Consider the following 21142-nt stretch of genomic DNA (forward strand, 5'->3'; position numbering starts at 1 on the left):
GAGCATATACAGAGAGTACAGAAGTAGGGTGTTGTACAGCAATGGAATGGATGAATTCAAATGTTAAAAGCACATTCCAAATTTTCTCTTAAACATGGCTTTAGTTTACAATGACCTTTATTCGATGGTGTAGAGGGGTATCTGCGATACCTTTTCACACTAGGTACACGGGGCATTTAGTTGTTGCTGGTGTAGTCTTTCTGCGTGGGCCACAAATTTTGGAGACGTTTGGAGACGTTCTACCCACATCTTGGTATGTTTTTCCATGACAGATCACGGGGGTGTCTATCCACTGGCTTAAACGTGACATTAAGGAGAGAAATCATCATTGTAAAAAATACAAAAAGTACAAAACCATCTTTCTTAGGCATATAACTTTAGCCTCACTGCTCTGTATCTTTAATCTGAACTACTGACCTTAAACTAAGCGAACAATACAGAACACTGGGTCCTGTGAGGATTTCCACACCATGAGTGCAGAGTTATAACTCTGCCTCCAATAACCTTTTCTTCCACTCATTCTATTATCCAGTACACGTGGCTTTATTTTTTAATTGCATTGTCTCGCTGTTTGCTTCTGCACTCTATTTTCTTATGTTAAACAGCAGGCTGAGATTTCTTTAAAGACTTTCCATTTTTGCTTGCAAACACAAAAACAATCACATCTGCATTTTGTCTGGGTGTGTGCAAGTGATTTTAGTAAAAGATCAAAAACCTTCCATCATCTTTTTGAGTCTCTCAGTGAATTTTGGAGGAGCTGAACATTTTCTTAAATGTAATCTCTTTGGATGTCTAACTCCTAGAAACTGTACATTTGTAAGATTACAGCTAATTTGCAGGACTGCTTGCCAATGTGTTTAATCTGAATAATTCATCCATACTGTCTGACCAAGAACAGCAAAAATTCAGAAGTTGCATGTATACAGTACTTCCACCACTGCTTCCCATAACTCAGTTTTATAGTCATACCTCTCCTGAAGCTGGCTTTGTTCATCAAATGTAACTTTCATATAGCCACCTATTGACTTTCAGAGGGTATTGATCAACAGAAGCCACTGCTATTGACTTTTAAACTTGTCTTCTTACAGAACTATTGATGGCAACAACACTGATGTTAATATAAATATCACCGCTGAGAATACCGAGTGCAATTTCCTAGGACCTCCAAGATCCTGGATTCAGTCCCTGTTTGTGGGGGCCTGTCAGTGTGTAGTTCCCATATTTTCCCCATTTATACAATGGTTTTTGCCAAGTGCTCTAGGTTCCCCTGACATGCACAGATGTGGATGCAGGTTAGGTCTGATTGACTATTCAATGGGAGGAAGGATATCCAAGGGGATTTCATACTTGGAGGTTTTCCAGAACAGTCCGTGTTGCTGATAGAACTACAGAAAAAAAGAATCAAATGAACCTGAGTTAAATGAAATGGCCTTATCTCAATTTTGGCATTCCTGATGTTATAAACCATACTGTACTGCCTAGTGAGGAATACCCAAACACTCTTCAAAGCAGCAATTCCCCTCTTTTCTAGACAATTTTAAAGCTTTTTAGCAGGTGTTCCTGAGTTTCTGAGTTTTAATTAACAGTGAAAAATGAAAAGAGTGGCTGCAGATGTAATAACATCTATTTTTTTAATGCCAACTATTCGCATCACAGCCTTTGTGCTCAGAAACTCGATTTTGCAATAAAAATATTTCTGTTTAACTGCGACCTGGTGGAAGAGCAGAGAATTCTCTCGGGAGTTCAAAGGCCGAAATCATGAGTCCTGCAAAACCCACCAAAAATGTGACTTCTGCGCTTTCTGCTTTTCTATTTCAATTTCACAGCCCACGCCAGGGCTAAGCACATATCTCCTTTTTTTTCCAGACAAGCAAACTTAAATTGAAAATGCATTTTATTTGATTTTAATCCTTGGGAACACTGTTCAATGTATGATGTTTTTTTTAAAACTGCTGAAAATACCTAAGAATCACACAGAGTTGTACCCTGACTGGAGATAAATATTTAAATGTATCAGTCTGAGAAGGTATTTGATTTAAATATGCCACAATTGTAAGTACAAACCCACTAAGATAAACCCCAGGGGCCTTTCTAAAGGAAGTCCTCATTACTGACATGACTTACTTTCAGTATACACAGTTCCTGGCTCACTGATTGATGACTGCTACAGTATGGTATCTCCTTGACCTCAATTTACTCCTCTTATTTAATTTTAAAAGTTCTGCTCTACAAAACCTTCTTTTCCATCAGTTAAAACATCGTTTGCCTTCACTCTGCTCTATTACAATAAATCCAGAGAACTGACTCTCACAGATCTCACTCATCTGGAGAACTCCCTGCAGGGATAGACACAGAAGAGTGTGATTGAGGATTCGAAACACATCAGTCTCAGTTCTTAAAGATACAGTACAGTACGCAATACACTAAGTGAAGAAAGAAGTAATAGGTTTATTCCATGCTGAAAGAGAAGAGAGAAAACACAATGTTTCGACTGTGAAGCCTTCTTCAGGTGTGAGGGCCCTGTACAGGGACTAATGGAGAAAGGTAGGAGTTGGATGGACTCTTTAATTGCGCAAATCCAGCCCCATAATCCACTTGCATGTATTGATAATGGACAATCACCCCCATTTTTATTGCATGTTAGGTCCACACCTGAAGAAGGCTTCATAGCCGAAACATTGTGTTTTCTCTTTTCAGCATGGAATAAACCTATTACTTGTTCCTTTGCAGACTACGCATGCTGACGCAGCTACCCACCTGAAATACACTAAGTAAAGAGATGCTTCATAGGCACAGGTTCCCTTATGAGCAATAGCTGTAGCAAAGTAATCCTCATTGTATTGCACATGGAAAAAAATAGGATTGGCTGGATACTACAGTTTTGTTGATTTTTGTTATTAATTTTGGTAAGATGTTTGCTTAAAGGGTTTTTAAATGACACCAAACAAATTTATTCACACTGAAGCTTCAAAGAAAAGCATTTACAGTATATGTTAGAACAATCGGTAATTTCTTCGCAATAATGAAAATGAACCTTATTAGAGGACTGTTTCTACCAGGATAACATCCTCTCTTCATCTACAGTATATCATTTTATGAAGAATTTTTAAACGGCACGTGTTTGCATTAGTATATATGTTATGTTAATTTTATGATCTTATGAACACACAGCGATTTTCTGCGAGTGCATAAAAAATAATAAGGTTTAGGATGATCCGTCATATCACAGGATCAGTCTTAAAGAAGAGAGAGTGCCAAGGTGATCCTGAATGTCAAATTGTTTTTAAGCTTCTCACATATTTGGAAGAGACAGGTTAGTAATGGGAGGCTCCAGACTGATCACTGAAATGTTGTTGATCTCTAGTACCTTTCCCTAAGATTCTTCACCCCCGATTTGCGCCAAACAGCTGTACAAACAGTATGTAAATACCTAAAATAGCCTAGACAACAGAAACCAAGATAAGCCCTGAGGCTCAAATGTGCACTCAGATAGCAAGGGAGACCATTGACTTCTCTATACTACGTCATTCATGTCTGTAACAACAATGTAGGGTCGAACTGTTCCTCGGTGGCAGGCCTTAATGACTCTCTGGGTCCTGTGGTAGACCGATAATGGAGAGATGGCTTTTTTCCAGCTAACCCTGTGGGGGGGGGGGGGGGGATTTAATGGGACCAAATCGGATCGTGATCAGGAATTCGCTGGCCATTTCTTGTGGATCTATCTGTCACACTGGAGGCGTGAAAGTTGATCTCCTTCTGTCCGTGTCGGGAAGGAGACTGGAAACGAGATCCACACACAGTCTAGAAAGAATCAATGTGGACTGCCCCGAAAATCCTGAATGAAATGAAATTTTTCAGATAGATTTAGAAAATTACAGGTTTTATTACTAGGCAAAATAGAAGAATATCGGACTTTATACATCACGTACGTCCTCACCCTCATACTTGTAGTTTTTTTTTATTACTTTTTTTTATGCAGGTCCTTACAATTTTCCTAGAGTATTCATAATTCTTTATGAGAAAGAATTTGAGATGTGAAAGTATTGGGCTATTAATGCCAACAGCTATTATTGTTCACCTACAGTTATAAATAAAGAGGTTTATTCTATCTACATAAAGAGGTTTTATCCGTTCTTATAAATCAATGAATGAATATGAATAGCTTGTACTGTCCTACACACTTAATTACAGTATTTTCAGTGTTTTTACAGTAGCAAGATTAATTCACTCCCACCATTTTATTGTCTTATGCATTACGAGTCTTAACACATTACATCTGTAAGCTTTAAAGAAAGTTTTATTGTTGATTTTCTTTTTTGATTACACATACTGTATATTGCTACAGGCATAGCAATCAAAACTTGTTCAGTACAAAATGCTTAGTTCAAAATACTATGTGACATTAAATCCAACGGGATTGTTACTAATTACTGTACTTACATTACAAGCCATAGCTTTAATGTTAAATTGAGGTAGTGTTGAAAAGAGCAGATGACGTTTTATTTGAATTCATACATTCCACACAACGTCCGTTAAACCAACTGAAACAATAGCAATTACCTCAAATGGGAGGATTTTTTCCTTCTATCTTTAGTGAAGCTGTTGTAAATTTAGTTTTCCTCTGACAGATCCTCAGAGAAAAAGGTTTTATCACACCAATAGCTTGTGAGACAACAAAACATTTTCATTTACTACTTCCTAATACTACGGTGCAGCTCATTTACATCCTTTTCCCCCGAAAATTTAAACTGTAAGTTGTTTGCTGTGTAGATCAGACATAATTCATTAGAATTATATTTTGGTGCATGTGTGTTCCTGAATACCTAAGATCTGACATTTAAGGTACAATCACAATCCCTTGCTTTCTCTGCTCAATCACATTTGTCGATTACAGATGTAAGTTCTATAACCAAACCACATTTCCTCTTCTAGAATCATTTTACTTAATTAAAAAGAAGGTAGCAAGAACAATAATTAATCTCTTAGAAGAGTTTAGTATGCATTGCTTTTGCACCCTTTGCATAAAGCATTTGTTTTTGCAATTTCAAGTCAATATGCACAGTATGTCCTATCGCAAGGAAAACTGTAGACTTCCACACAAACAAGCAATCCATAAAAAATGTGTTGAAGGTAGACATTGGACCAAAATCTGTTTTTCTGTTAGTTGAACAACATGCCATACACCTACAGCAAGAAATAAACTTGCTGAGCAAATGTTTTAAATATTTAAGCAGTATGTTTGAGGCTGTTACAGTAGATCTGTTAAAATATGTACAATATGTACACCACAGTTCCCCTACACCAATAGAGTGAACAGTTAAGGGAGCAAAAGCAAAAATGCATCAGGCTTGACCGCTGGGTGCTAAAATATTTCCCCCTACACCCTGATGTGACAATTTAACAGGAAACCCAAGTGGAATATGAAATAAAATGGACCGAGAAGCAGTAGCACTGCAATATTGACTTATGAGATTTGCCAGTATTGATTGAGGCAGAGGCAGAGAATTAATTGAGTCCCAGGGAAGCAGTGCTGGCTGAAGTCGGGGAAGTTCAATAACGGCACTAAATATGTTCTGAGTCAGGCAAACAGCCCTTGATTGGGAAAATTACCGGCCTGGATGTGCAGTGCCACACAAGCAGAATTATTTACCGCCAACAACCAGGTTGAAACCATAGGGCAGTATTCAGCAATTTGAGCAAGCCAAACAGGATTTGAAATAGGTCTGCTATGCTGAGTTACATTGGGAGCATTTGAAAAAATGTCCATTGTATGCAATTATAATTTATTAAATCTATGAATGGACTTCTTTGGGATACAAATCTATTTGACTTTTTCTACTAAGACAGTATATAGCTTTTGACATTCATGTTATTTGAACACATTGCTTCAAGACCTAAGGGAAAAAAATGGTATTTGTAACTATAGAGTTTGACTGTTTAGTTTTTAAGACTTCTTATCTTAGCTTACTATTGTGTAGAGAAACATCTTTAAGCATAGGGGTATGTAAATCGTGGACTTATTACAGCAATCCAAATATCAGAATGTATGTAAACTAAAAAAAGGATGAGACAAAATTGCAGTTGCAAACTTTTATAAGGTACATCTGAGCACTTAAACCTTCACATTTGTTTGGACTATGTATGCATCTCTTTTATATCGTATTTTTGGAATCACCCTTCCTTTCCTAGTGGTACAGAGACTGAGCTGACCAAGTACACACATTCTTTAATACCATCTGCCCATACCATGCGTGGCTACGTGACTGCCAAAGGAAGTCATGTATTCCCAAAAATTAAAATTACAGGGCTCTGAAAATAGCTTTTTAAAGTTTTTGATGCATAAGCTACCTACAAACACCAATTTCTAAATATCTTTTTTGTATGTATGTTGTATGGTGCACCTCTGTAGACAGGTGACATGTGTTCTGTAGACAAGTGACAGTAAGTTTGGAAAAAGCTGTTGATCTCTGCAATCTGCTGTTAATTCCTGAACTACAATAAACTGAAGGAAGAATACAGGAGAGCTCCTACAGAACAAGGCTACATTCACGTATTCACGTATTCAAGCTTCTCTTCAGACATTTCTGTACTGTGTAAGATCACTACAGATGTATTCGTTGCTAAGTCTGGGGAGGTTACTGCTGTTGTATGAAATACTTTCAGCCAGTGAATTCCCTTTCAAATATTGACCATGAAACTGAAAAGCAAATCTCTGGGCTCTCGCTTACTTTCAGTTAGGTAAATCTCCAAGGAAAAACTGATTTCAATTTCTTCTTGAAAATTATCCTTCCAAAAATGTTAAGGTAGTAAAGGAGCCAGGAGAAGAGAAAATCGAGGCCTGTGTGTGGGCAACCTTAGTTACTATGGCAACAGTGAAGAAGAGTGAAAAAAGAATAGTGTTCCAAAGGGGAAAGATATATGCCGATGTGTTTGAAGGGCTCCTTTCTGACATTTATCATTAGCAGGTTTAACCGTTTGTTTCTTCCCGAACATCTCACTAATCAATTTAGATAAGTGCAAAAGACGATGGATGGAAGAGAAAGCGAAGAACCACTAAATGAATTACATTGTCGAATAGTAAACTACAGAAGAGAAGCCGCAAATGAAAATATGTGAGAAGGGAGTTCATACGACTCAGCTACTCAGGAAACCACAGGAGGTGACTGAGGTGATCCCTGGATGTTTGGAACTCAATGATTATCAACTGTCAGGAGCATAACCAGTCCTCAGAAGAGAAAGGAACAGGCACTTAAAATAATTGGATAATTGAATTAAGGAAGAGAAGTAATATTCAAGAAAATGTCAAAATGTCTGCATGAGTCATCTGTAAATTCATAGCTTTTTGTGCTTTTCTACATTTTTACAACTACTTCACTGTCACAAATAAGGGGTATTTGCAGCCTAAATACCCCTAGACTAAGGAAGGATGGATGTCTGGAATTTTATTTTGAAAAGAATACAATATAACACACTTCTACTCCATATACGCCACAGTAAACAAAACTGTTCTTTAATGTTAAAATATTACATGAGCCACATTCCAGGAGATGAAGCTCATTGCAGTGCTAATTCCCAATTCCTGTTTTATTCAAAGAATACAATTTGACAGACAATCTTCACAGCATCTGCAATCAGTGACTTCCTGCACTTCTAAGATTGATAACTGAGAACTGACTGTCTTATTAATATAGACAGTGTATGATGATTGCGCTCAAATACCTTATAATATTGGATGCATTTTGGCAGAGTTGAAAGATAGTGGAAATGAAAATAGCTCTGATTTGACACTGGCCTTTCATGCTTCAAATTCATATCTTTAAACATATTTACAAACAGTGTAGGAAGACCCTCTACCTGTTCCTATAGAGACACTATTTATACTGATGGAAAAAAGAAACGCAACATTTTCTGGAATGAGAATATTATGGAACATTAGAATATGAATATGAGAATATTTTAGTTTATGTATTTTCACAAAAAGTTGTCAATTTGTTTTAAACCCTCTGATCAGCAATACAGCTTGTGCAGTGAGGCATTGCAACTTGCCAATCACATGAAAGCTCGTTAGGTGCACTTTTACCCAACGAGGTCCAGGTGGAAAAATGCCTGATCAAGTCACCTTTAAAAAGGCCTTAATTCAAAGCTTAGGTCACTGCAAGAAAAAGGCCACACTTAGTCACTTTTCTGTGCATTCCATAATGCCTTGAATGTCGCCAGAAGCAAGGCAGAGGGCCATTGGCATACTGCAGGCAGGCATGTCATGTGCCAGCTTTGAGTAAGCCGCTCCACTGTGTCCCGACTGCAGAGAAGGTTTCAGCAGACTGGCAGGACAGATGACCGTCCATGATCCGGTCGCCCTCAAGTGACCAGACCAGAGATGGACCGACAGAGATGGACTGGTCCATCTGAGAGATCGTTTCAGATCTGCCACCCGTACTGCTGCTGAAACTGCTGGCAGACACAATGCCCACATCAGTGACAGGACAGTGAGGCTCCATGCTGCTGGCCTCAGAGCAAGGCGACCTGTCAGAGGCCCACTGCTCACACCTCCTAGACGTCACACCCCACTGGCTGGGGCCAGACAGGCTGCGATAGACCCGTCAGCAGTGGCATCAGGTCCTCTTCACGGATGAGTCACTCTTCAGCCTGTCCCATGCAGACGGAAGGGCCAGAGTGTGGAGGAGGAGGTGTTGCGTTTCTTTTTTCCATCAGTATATTTAGCTCAGTATCTGCAATACAAGAGATTTTTCAATAAGTCGTCATGCAGCTTTTCTTACGTTAGGAGATTATTCTGTCTGTACGTCTTTTTGAAGATGAGCAATAGGGAAATTACAGACTCTATCTAGAACGATGTTCATTTTTCTGTCAAGTTTCCATAGATGTCTGAACACTATGAAAAATAATTGAAATAATTCTGCCTTGCCAACTTTGGAACTCTCCAAATCTGTGTTAGTCTGGATTTGGCTAGGAAGCTCAAGTAAGGGCATTACAGGGTTAGAAATGAGAGGAAGCTTTTTGGACAACATACTGTAGCTCATTTCACAGTTACTAATTGATCAGAGGAAGTCATTCAGCTGAGTCTTTAACAACACGGCTCTGTAGCTTGTTCCACACTCCCACACCCCTTAGCATAAAGAAGCGTCTCCTGTTCTCAGTTCAATGCATTTCCGCATATTTTCCACTTGTACAAAAATTTTACTGTTTATTTTGACTTTGTCATTGCCTTTGAGGATAACAAATATTTCAATGAGGTGATCAATGGCAAGAAAATTTAAAAACATGTCAAGGTGACAGCTAACTATGCACATCTCCCTTTGTTGAGGCAGGAGGTCAGTATTAAAAGTGGGGGCATAATAGAGACAATTTATTTTCTACTTATTTACTCTGAGCCAATCGTGGGAGAATGATTTGGTAGCCAGCAAAGGTCTTTTAAAAGCAGCCTGTAACCCATTGCTCAGTCTTGAAGTATAAATGTGCAAATAAACTGGCACTGGATTACCTATTTGACAACTTAATCCCATTTTCCCTAAACTATTACTTCACCAGTGCTGGAAGCAGAAGTGATCTATGACTTTCATTGAGCTTCACAAGGAGCTGTGTTCATTTCATTAGCTGGTAGAGGAATTTTTCCACCATATTTTACCAACTTAAAAAATAGTCAATTTCCACAAAAATCAGTCTTGGGTGTTCTTTTCGAATGAACAGTGGCTTTTCAATAATTGCCAAACCTCCATTGAAGGTAGACACACAACACCTTCATGTTGTGTATTTTTAAAATCAAATGAAAAAATTGAAAACTACAGCTTCATAGCAAAGCAAATAACTGAGATATGCTTCTCGGAAACATACATTTCCTAAACTGCACTGAAATCATTTCTTTAAAATAAGCTTCTGATGACGATGATTATTATTATTAAACTGAATCATTTATCAAACTGTAATACTATTTTAATGGCACACATACAGTATAGCATCATTTTGATATGAAAAACACAACATATCAGGAACATGTACTGACATATAGCCAGTGGCACTCCATCAGGTAGGACTGTACCATCTCTGAAGTCAGGCATGCTGAAATTGCAGGAAGGGCAGGTAGTGAGTGCCTATGAAATACATTTATAGCTCAGGGGCTAATGAGGCCTGATGCTCTTGAACTGTGAATCAAGCACATAACTGACTCATGCTTGAAAAGAATATTTCAACAAAGACACCTCTTTTTTCTTTGTCAGGGTGACTTTGGTGTTGCATATCGACAGAATCTATATTTACAGTATACAGTATATTCATAGCTGAAAAACTTTGCGCTGTGCGCAGGGTTAGATATATACTGATAACTTTGCCTACTAGAGACTACGATACAATGGCTATCCAGTTCATGTGAAGTAGAGAATGGAGGTATGAATAAAGTATTGGACAAACTCTTACGTTGCCATGTTGTTGGTTCTCTTTTATTTTATCTGCCCAACTAAACATATCCATAATGGCCTGAACACAAATTGTCATGAAGTGCTTCAAAAGGCAAGTCATGGGCCACATTAAGTCCAGACTCCTCAACTCTCTGGACCCCCTCCAGTTTGCATATAGTTCCAACCGGCCTACCAATGATGCCATATCCCTCACCCTTCACCTTGCTCTGTCCCATCTGGATAAGAGGGACACTTATGTAAGAATGCTCCTCATTGACTTCAGTTCAGCATTCAACACAATCACAATGAACCTTAACACCTCCCTCTGTAACTGGACCCTGGACTTTCTGACCGAGAGACCTCAGACAGTCTGGATTGTAAACAACATCTCTAGTACCACGATACTGAACACTGGAACCCCCCAGGGCTCAGGTGTGAAGAAGGCTCCACAGCCAAAACGTTGTGTTTTCTTTCTTCTTTTTTTCGTCATGGAATAAACCTATTACTTGACGCAGCTACCCACCTGAACCTAATGTACCTTGTACCCTGTCAGAAATGGCTATGTCTACATTGTCTATAGCATTGTCTTATCAGTGCCTTGTCTGTATTCACACCGTAGACCTGGAGAAATATATATATCTCCTCTGTATACTTTATATGGCTGTAATGACAAATGTGCTTGAACTTCAATGATCACACCACTTTTTGATATTGGGTGGACAGCTGAGGTTTTACTGAAACAGAATCAGCTGATAGTGATCCACAGAGCAAGATTCCTGCATGATATGATGTTCATTATCCAATGAATGAAAAATGTATTTCAAAGGGAAATAAATATTATAATTGCTTTGTGAAGCACTTATCCTTGAGATCTGACAAGATTGGGCTACATGCTAGCACATACTGTCACATTACAGACAAGCTCTAAAGAAACGACGCAGCAGACTGAGAAAAACAGTAAGCACTTTAGTTACCTTACGAGGCTTTACAGTAAGGCATTCCTTTAACATTACATTAGCTGAATTGTGATCTGAGAACTTCTGTGCTTTGTCCCATTTTGTAAAACAATATAATTAAAACTCATGGTAATGTTTCTAGCATTCAAGTATATAGTACATGTAGGTAAATACGTACTGCCAGAGTTGGAGTGAGAGTTAAATTTGGTGAAGGATGTAACGAAAGCGTTCTTTCCGGACCCTATGCAGACGACACAATCCAGGGAAGAGTGAAAACACAGAGGGAAAGCATGCAGGAGTCGGGAATGAAAACAGGGTGCGTGTCCAAGGTGCGCAGGTGTTCTGGGGGGTAAACTGTCCAAAGGGGGTCCAAAGGGAAATCCAATACGTGGCAAATGTCCAGAGCCTGTTGGTCCATCAGTGACAGAGACAAACGAGATTAATCCCCACACTTGCCTGGTACAGGAACCAATGCAGAGCCTGGAACAGAGTGAGTGTCTGGCTTTTAAGGTGGGCTGAATAGGGGGCTGGAACAGGGGGCAGGTGCACAAAATCAAGTCAGAAGTGAAAGAGCTGGAGCGCCCTTAAGGGGGAGGGACTAATCTCATGACAAAGGACAGAGATAAAATAATACTATTGTATAATACTGATGGTAGGGCATGGTAGGCATAAGGAAGGAAGGAATAAGGAGGATATAGTTGAATTAATTTTGTATTGTAAATGGCATAAGATGGCTTAATACCTTTGTTACAACACCAATCAATAGCACCTATGAGTGCACACCTGATCTCACACACATTTAACACACATAACTCACACATACAGTCAATACCAACTTTCAGAAGCTGTTGGTTTTAATTATTATATTTCCCCAGAAGGAAATAGACTTGTCCTAAAGGAGAATGCAATTCCATTCACATTTAAATTTCACATTTAAAGGAATATGTGTGATATCATCACTCAACCTTTGTGAAATCTCACATGAATTGAGCAGGGTTAAGAGTATTTTCGACATGGTTTTGTAGAATGAGTTAACATACTGTAGCTGCTCTTGGGGATATTGTTGTTTTGACTTCCGAATGCTTGCTGATGACTTTAACATACATAACATGGAGTTCGTTGAAGGAAGAGAAAAATCATATTTAGCCACAAATGGTAAAATAAACGGCACATTTCAGAAGGTTGCTGCTGGTCATGGTCTTTCAAAAGAAAGAATCACGCTCCATCTGGAGTACTGCAGTAATTCACTCTGTCACGCCATTCCATCTGTACAGAAATAACTGTCCTTTTTGTTGCAAAAACTCATTTCAGTAGAAAATTAATTCTCATTTGTTTTGTGTGCAGAACTGTGGAAATGACAGATTTTGGGAAGCTCTAACACTCCTGTAGATGCAGCTCTCAGTCAGTTCCTTTTCATTTTCATTGTTCTGTACAGACTTGTGCGCACGGCACTGAAGCAATAAGAAAGTAAACAATTTACAGCTGGCCTGACAGACAAGCAATTGTTAAATCAGGGGGAGGCAGAGACAAAAATGCCAATAAATGAGACACAAATGTGCAGTACGACATTTCCTTCAATCCTTTCCATCACATTTGTCTTCTTACAAAAGGTGCAAACAGAGAAATAATGAAATAAAACAAAAACAGGCGGCCAAAGAGCAGCAGTGCAGCCCTGTGCAGTCCTAATGGTATGCGATAGTGTGGAGTTGGGCGGCGCAATTGTACGCAATTCCAATTCAAACACACAAATTGCATCTAAACGTGCTCAGCCACTGCAATACCGCTTGCAAAACATGCATGCACATCAAGACACAAACAGATATTGTACAAATACGCACATACACGAGCTCACGCCACCATGGTGCATGAGTTCACATGCATCATAATCGCTCGGCCAAATGTATGCTAATGTGCCCTTCAGCAAACGTGTTGGTGTATAAATGGGAGACACTGTGCTGCTCGTGATGTGAAGTATTCTGAGGGTGATTCTGCTGAGCAAGCAGTAAATGTGCATGTGTATGGCACACTGATGCAACACCACAAGAGAGCAATACTGAAGCCTCATGGTGCACCAGAGAGGTGTCACGCAAGGTGACACTGGGGAAGAACCCGTTTGCCAATTAATCTGCTCCAGGAGACACTTCAGCACCATGCAGAGAGAATTTAGGCTTGTTTCAAAAGTTGCAATTGTTTATCCCCAAATGATGTTGATTGTGCACCACTCCCCTGGAGTTGAGTCCCCCAAAAAAGATGATCTCAAGGTGGCGGCCCCAAAGTTAAATGCAAGCAGTGTCTCAAAATAGTCTGCGCTGAAACTATTTGAAATACAAACCCTTTGTTAGTCCAGAATTTGAATGCTTGAGTTTCACTGTTAATCCACTGGTTTGACTTTTGTGTTTGTGAGCACTTGAATCACGTTCCCTGAATGCCTTTTCTGTTCAAAACTAAAAAGTCACAGAGCTTTTAAACCCGTCAGTGTACAACATCATTTTATGCCCAGGAGTCCAGAGAAGTAGTATGTTTTTTCTAACACACTGGCCAGAACTGTATATAGTACCCAAAATGAGGGTTCATTAAAGCAATGTACAATTTTAAGATAACGTTCCTTGATTTTTTGCTCCCTTGCTCTGAAATTCAACTGTACCAATCAAGTGAGCATGTCACACCAACCCTTGTATCAATATAAGCCATGGTGCTCCTATCTCACAGGCACCACACACATCCCAGGAATCACTGTTTCTCAGCTAGTCAAGGATACCTGAACCAGCCCAAGCATTCCTAGTTCCATGAGGTCTGTGGCCATTTGGGATAGCTACTTGGGAGCCCCCTGATCCCAAATTTCAAATGTGGGATTATCTATGATGGGAAATAAGAGAACATATATCATCACAAAGTACTTCTGATGATGGTTGTGACAGCATGGAGCTCTTCCCAGCAGCACAGGGTGCAGAATTGAAATTCATCATGGATGAGATGGCAGTCCATTGCATGACACACATGTGCACACACGTGCACAAGAACACAGGAATGATTTACAGACACCAATTCATCTAGACTGCATGTTTTTTGGAATGCTGGAAAAGCACATCTGGGCCTGTAGAAACCCTGTGTGTCCCTGAGTCCTTAAATGTTAGTTTGCCCAAAGGCCAGTGAAGAAATCTATACTAGTATTTTATTTCTGTTTGTTGCAATACACCAATTAAAAACAAAACTGCAATCATGCTACATGAAACCATGAATAAACAGGTGTATGCAATACAGCAGTGTTCATTACTAAAAACACAGCAGAGATCAAATCTTCCATTGCGTAGCCTTTCTGATTCAGTAGGTTTGCCATCTCCTGCAACTAGAAACAGTGGTTACAATAGTAATAGTAAGTGAAGGTGCATTTATGCCTTTAAATCTCACAGTTCTAGAGTCTAGCTCATAACAGAAAATCCAGTGTTCAATTCAGAACCCAGACTTAAGCCCCCTCTATAGGAAGCCATAGAATCCACATTAAAAACTGTAGGCCGTCTGGGTCAATAGAAAGCCGTTTAATTATTCATGAATGGTGGGCAGCAGTGTGAATTTCTTTCCATTTTAAAGGTAATCAATTGCCATATAATTGTTCTGAGAAACCCTCTGTAGAGGTGGAGGGCAGAACACAAATAATTCAGTCCACATAATGATTTGCTCCAGTTTTTTTGTTTTTCATTCCAAACTCCTTTGGCATTTCCAAAAAAAATCTAATGTAATGCTCTTGAGCTCCTTCTCAATTATGGGTTTTCCGATGAATTAAGGTACTGTATTTTAGTGAGAAACTTCAAACCAGAACTAATTAAATGGCAGCATATTTATTTTACAGTTTTATTTTCCTTATTATTGTACATATAAATGTTCATTGAGGTTATATGGACCAGATGGCCTGCTCTCCATAGTAAACTTACGTATATTTTAATGTTCGGCTTAAAAGGAATTAATAAACTACATGAGCTGCCGTACTGAACAGGAGCCCTGATTTTTCAAGCAGAAGATAAGAGTGAGAGAAAAGATTTCACAATTTCAGCAACTTCTTAAAACTCTAACTTCATTACACCCATAGCATGTCTTGATGCTTGTTCTTATAAAATAAGCCAACATATGTACGTAGGTTATCTATAAAAACCTGTGTCTCAGATTACATCAGTATTTGAACAGATTTAATTTTGTTTTAGAGAAAAGCTTATCAACCTAAAGAAGCCTTTTAGGGCCATCTTGCATATAAGAGTACAGTACATTTCATTGCTCTTTCAAAGCACTTAATTATAATTAATAATTGCTTATGCTGTTCTGGACACTCCACTCGAAGCGCTTTACAGGTAATAATGACTCTCCTCCAACACTACCAGTGTTCAGCCCCACCTGGATGATGCGACGGCAGCCATAGTGAGCCAGTACACTCACTACACACCAGCTATAAACTGGAGGAGAGCAGAGTGATGAAACCAGTTCATAGAGGGGATTATTTGGAGACCATGATTGGTAAAGGCCAGGGGAAAATTTGGGAGGACGCCAGGGTAAGACCCCTACTTTTTTCAAGAAACACCTTGGGATTTTTAATGACCACAGAGAGTCAGGACCTTGGTTTTATGTCTCATCCAAAGGACGGCACCTTTTTACAGTATAGTGTCCCCGTCACTGTACTGGGGCATTAGGACCCACACAGACCGCAGGGTGAGCGCCCCCTACTGGCTCCACTAACACCTCTTCCTGCAGCAACCTTGGCTTTCCCAGGAGGTCTCCCATCCAGGTACTGGCCAGGCTCACACTTGCTGAACTCCAGCAGGCTGCCAGTTGTGAGTTGCAGGGTGAAAAAGCTGCTAATTATTATCCACTTATTAGTTCCAGACAGCTTTTGTCATTGTCAGAGCTGCTATTGTCAGACCATGAAGAAAGACACTTGGCTTAATGAATTCTGATGCTGAATGCTATCTTTACTGCATCTATGCAAATGGGAAAAAAAATCCAATTGTTATCCTCTTTATCCATTTGATTCTAAATGGTATGGTTTTAGCCACTGAAAGAAAGAAAAGAAGCCTACATCACAGTGAATTTAAACATCTCAGTGTCACTGAAACTGTTATTACAGAATTCTTCTTAGTGAGATCTATTATAAGGAGACTACCTGCTCTGGGTATCAGAATGGTTTTTATCTTAGATGTTACCTGTGAAAAAGAACTGAAAGGAATTCGTTTTGAAATAAATCTTGACAACAGAAATGAGATACCTGAAGATGGGTTACTAAACAGTGAAACAACTTCTGCTAACTTACCTACTGTAACTCTGTAGATACATGAAGAGAGACCTGTATATTGTCAGAAGAGAGAAAAATCTTACACAGAAATTCATATTAAAACCCTACAATACCCAGAACAGATTCTTGAAACTTGAAAAGCATACCGAGTGAAGTAACCCTCACCTTGTGCAATTCCACATTTCTTCTGTCAGCAATTCATTTCAGCATGAAACCATCTATGCTTAACCTCACACACAATCATATTTGCTGTCACTGAACATCTTATCATAAACACAAAAAATGAACATAATACCTCACATCAGTGTGCATTTGCTTCCCTGATTTGTAAGTAAAATTACAGAATAAAGTCAATTACAAATCCATGACATCTTTATCATGGAGTGATTAATGCACCATTAATCAGGAAATAGAATTGTTGTGAAACATTATGACAGGGATTATGAGAACTGCAGGATTTTGTCTGTATAGTGACAAGGAGTTCAAAATTAGACAAGATTACAGTGGACTTTTTCAGGAGCAATTATGTTTACTCGGGACAAGGCAATAAATTCCAGCTGTACTCCAGCATGAAAGTTGCTGAACACAGTGCCTCTAAGAAACCCAATAACCTCCCCAGACACACCCAAGGATACTCTTCTACCAAGCTTTCTTTTGCCCTCTCCAACGACTCTGATGGGTGGCAGCAAAGGAAACTCGACTGGACAGCACAGATCAATCAGAATAAAAAAAAAACTCTCATAATTTCAGCACTGAATAACATTCAGGACTGGCACCAAAATTTCAAAACTTCTCATTAATGATTGTTTTTTTAAATAACTATACCTTAAGGTGTGGTTCATTAATTACACAAATTCCCTACAAGCGTGTGCCCTAGAAACAGCATATTCCACCACTCTATGTTTCACATTCAATTGTAACAATTTGTAACAAGTTTTACAAACTACAGGGTCCTGAACTGTTGCTAAATATTAGCTACTGCATCAGTTAAATCACCTCAGTTGTCCACACAGTCAACTCATGTGGTCAAAGCGATGAGTGTTTTGGGTCCCCACAGATTTTAACTGTAAAGCTGGAGAAGAGCCTCAAGCAGAGGACGAAGAAAGTAGTGTTGATGAGTCAGGGACTCTTGAAAGACTTGTGGTCCTTGTGTGGTGAAGTCCTGAACTGCAGTGCATCAAACATGACGGAGTCAAACATAATGAAAAACTGCTGGGCACTTTTAGCACTGGGTTAAGTCAAGCAATAATAAAAGAAGACTGCAATGAATTAAAACCTAAAAAAAGGGAAATCGAAAAGCTGAAATGACAGGCTGAGCCTGCAGCCCTCTAGCACTGCTGTATGTCAAACCTACTCTCCCCAAAGCCAGGAACTAAATGCATTGAATTAATGACTATATTTGTGCATTAATTGAGGCTTAACAAGATTAGTACAATTTGCCCAATAGCCATCCACAGTGGAAGAAAACATGCCTACATGTAAACAGCATTTTGAGGAACAAAAATGTAATCAGAACTGGAAACAAAGAATTGGAACATATTAGTGTCACGTTCCTGATCCAAACTTTCTCTGCAGGGGCAGGCGAGAATGCACAGCAGTATTACAGTAGTTAATTACTAAACCTGGAGAAGTGACCAACAGCACAGAATTAGATAAAAAGGCTATTCTCACAATGTGAACATTTTGATGTCCACAAGCTGTCTGCCTTAATCAGTTTCTTAGAACAAAGTTTCTTTATAGATTTTTTAAGAAAGAATTGCACCACTCCCACTTCCTATTTTTCAATTCAATACTTCTTGGGGGATATCTGTAGCCTCATAAATGTCAAAGATCTCTTCTTTATAAAAAAGTCTGTTAAAGTTTTACGTTAAGCCTGATTGATCCTGGAATGTCTCCCCAATTCTAATTGCCTGTTTCTCTGCAGTAATCTATGACCATGACCTGGTTTTGCTGGACTAGCTCTATCTAAACTGCTCAGAAAAGAGACGATGCACTGACCTATAAGAGAGAAGATAAGATCACTCTATTGGCCATATACAATTTCTTGCATTAGGAATTTGTCTTTTTGCATACCGCTGCTTGCTCTCCATGAGACACACAGACAGGGAGAGAGAAGCTTGGGGTCAGAGCGCAGGGTCAGCCATTTATACGGCACCCTGGAGCAGTTGGGGTTAAGAGCCTTGCTCAGGGGCCCAACGGAGTAGGATTCCTCTGCCGGCCGTGGGATACGAACCAGCAATCTTCCAGCTACAGGCGCAGATCCTGAGCCACAGAGCCACCGCTCCGCCCGTACTGAATGTGTTTTTAATGCATAGCAGTCTGAGCTGTTCCACATTCTAGCAGCTGCTGGGCTGTCATACAAGTGAAGGGAGCCAACACCCTGACCTGCAAGCTGTCTGAGGAAAGAACCCCACCTGGACTGAGTTTCCAAAATCTAGAGACACAAATTCAAATGAAGCCTCAGACTCTAATTCCTACCGTCTATCCTCACCCTCTCCCGTACTGTAACACCCCCTGTTCTTTTCCCACTTTCTGATAGATATCCAGGCACAGGAGGATGCCTTGAGTTATCGCAGGAAATGTTTGCAAATGCTTTTTCAGTGTTTCCAAAAGACAGGGACAGATCTGGGACAAAACCTTCCCATCTGTGACTCACAAGATAGAAAACTGAGTATGAGCTATTATTTTTTAATCTCCATAAACTATTCCCAGGACACGCATAAACAAACAGCTACATATTGTGTTCTTGCAGCTTCATAGAGTCCATCGAATGAGCCAATAAAGAGAACTCACATACAATGACTACTTAATTTCATCATTCTGAGAAACACCATTGCCAAATGAAGTGTGTGCAAGAAAGTTTAAAACTACTCCAAATTACTGATGCTTCCGTTTTACAACATTCGGAAAAGAACCGCCTCAAAAGTGATTTTTAATTCTGTTTCACATATATTTCATGCTTGCCTTGTCTAAATGTCCTTATCTCAGCTGTAAAGCTGAATTAAATATTTTTCCAATGTTGTGAGATTGGATAGAGCAATTTAATTTTCATAGTTCACATAATTCAGAACTGTTCATACTGTACATTCATTATATATATCTACATATTTCTGTAGTGTCATACGTGATAAATATTTATGACAGTTACCGTATGTTTGTATTAATTTTCCCATTCTTCATCAGCAGCTTCACATACAGTACAGTTTGCACTATACTGTATTTATACAGTAGAAGCATTTAAAAAATATATTTGCTTAGTGCTCCTCTGATCTTTCAGATTCTTGTGCCATGTGTATAACTGCTATAGAAAATGAATCATTTATATCTGCAAACTACTATGTCATTAAAATTTAAACTAACTGTATTATTTGTGATATTTATAGAAGCTTGCCCTTTATGCAGGGCTAAATTAGAAGGTAAAAGATATGAATTAATTAACACCAATTAACATTTAATTTGAGGTTAAAGGACAAGGCTTAATAGTATTAAGCATTCTGTACCATGCTCTTAAATTACTAATTTGCAGGTGTTTGAGGCTCTGAGGTAAATGGATAGATTAGTTGGTAGATTAAGTACATTCATGCTAAGTATAAATAAAAAATACATATATACAACAAGATGCACGTGGCTAAAGCTTTTTAATTTTTTAACAAAATAAGGCATGCATTACCAGAATGCAGCTTGCTCATCAGAAAACCAAATAACCCGGCGTTGAGCTGATGTGCATGAATAATACAGTATGAAATTATTTATTTTGGTACCTGACACATTACGGTTGACTGTTCCATTTTTTCAAGAAGCAAATACTGTACTGTACATGCGCCATGAAAAGAAAGGAGGAAGAGTTACTGTACCTCCTGGATTTCCCAAGGAAAGAGTCCTTCTTCCTAGGATTTACGTTGACCTCTGTAAATTTGTCTTGCATGGTCCCTGAGCACTGGCATTCAATCCTTGAAATTTTTCCAAGTTAATAATGATAATGAATAACTCCTTCCACTTACATAGCATTTTCTGGGCACTCCAGTAAACCATCGGCTTTACAGGTAATGGGGACTCCCCTCCACCACCACCAGTGTGCAGCCCCACCTGGGTGATGCACCAGTACACTCGCCACACACCAGCTCTCATTCGGGAGGAGAACAGAGTCATGAAGCCAGTTCATAACTGGGGATGATTAGGAGGTCAATATTAAGGCTAATGGGAAATTTGGCCAGAACACCAGGGTAACACCCCTACTCTTTTAGAGATTTATTATGGGATCTCATTTTTTTTTTACGTCTCACCATAAGGACGCTGCCTTTTTACAGTGTAGTGTCCCCATTACTATACTGGGGCATTAGGACCCACTCAGACCACAGGGTGAACGACCATACTTGAGCTCTTGTTCCTGACTGTTCGGAAAATGCTTTAGGTTGTTGTTTAGCCAAGACATTTCAGTTGTAAAGGGTGACGTGCTGCTATTTTTTTAAACTCAGATTGCCGTCTGGTATGAACTGTTGTGT

General features: G+C 39.2%; 1 long non-coding RNA gene across 1 annotated transcript in view; it reads right to left on the bottom strand.

The window, feature by feature from the left end:
* Positions 1 to 7989: 7989 nt before the first annotated feature.
* The window catches only part of LOC138224880 (uncharacterized), a 34749-nt gene continuing 21596 nt past the window's right edge, over positions 7990 to 21142 (bottom strand). The window contains exon 3 of the long non-coding RNA XR_011183339.1: positions 7990 to 8729. This is a non-coding gene — a long non-coding RNA (uncharacterized lncRNA). The remainder of the gene's footprint in view (positions 8730 to 21142) is intronic.

This window comes from Lepisosteus oculatus, chromosome 23, assembly GCF_040954835.1.
Source record: "Lepisosteus oculatus isolate fLepOcu1 chromosome 23, fLepOcu1.hap2, whole genome shotgun sequence".
Lineage (NCBI taxonomy): Eukaryota > Metazoa > Chordata > Actinopteri > Semionotiformes > Lepisosteidae > Lepisosteus > Lepisosteus oculatus.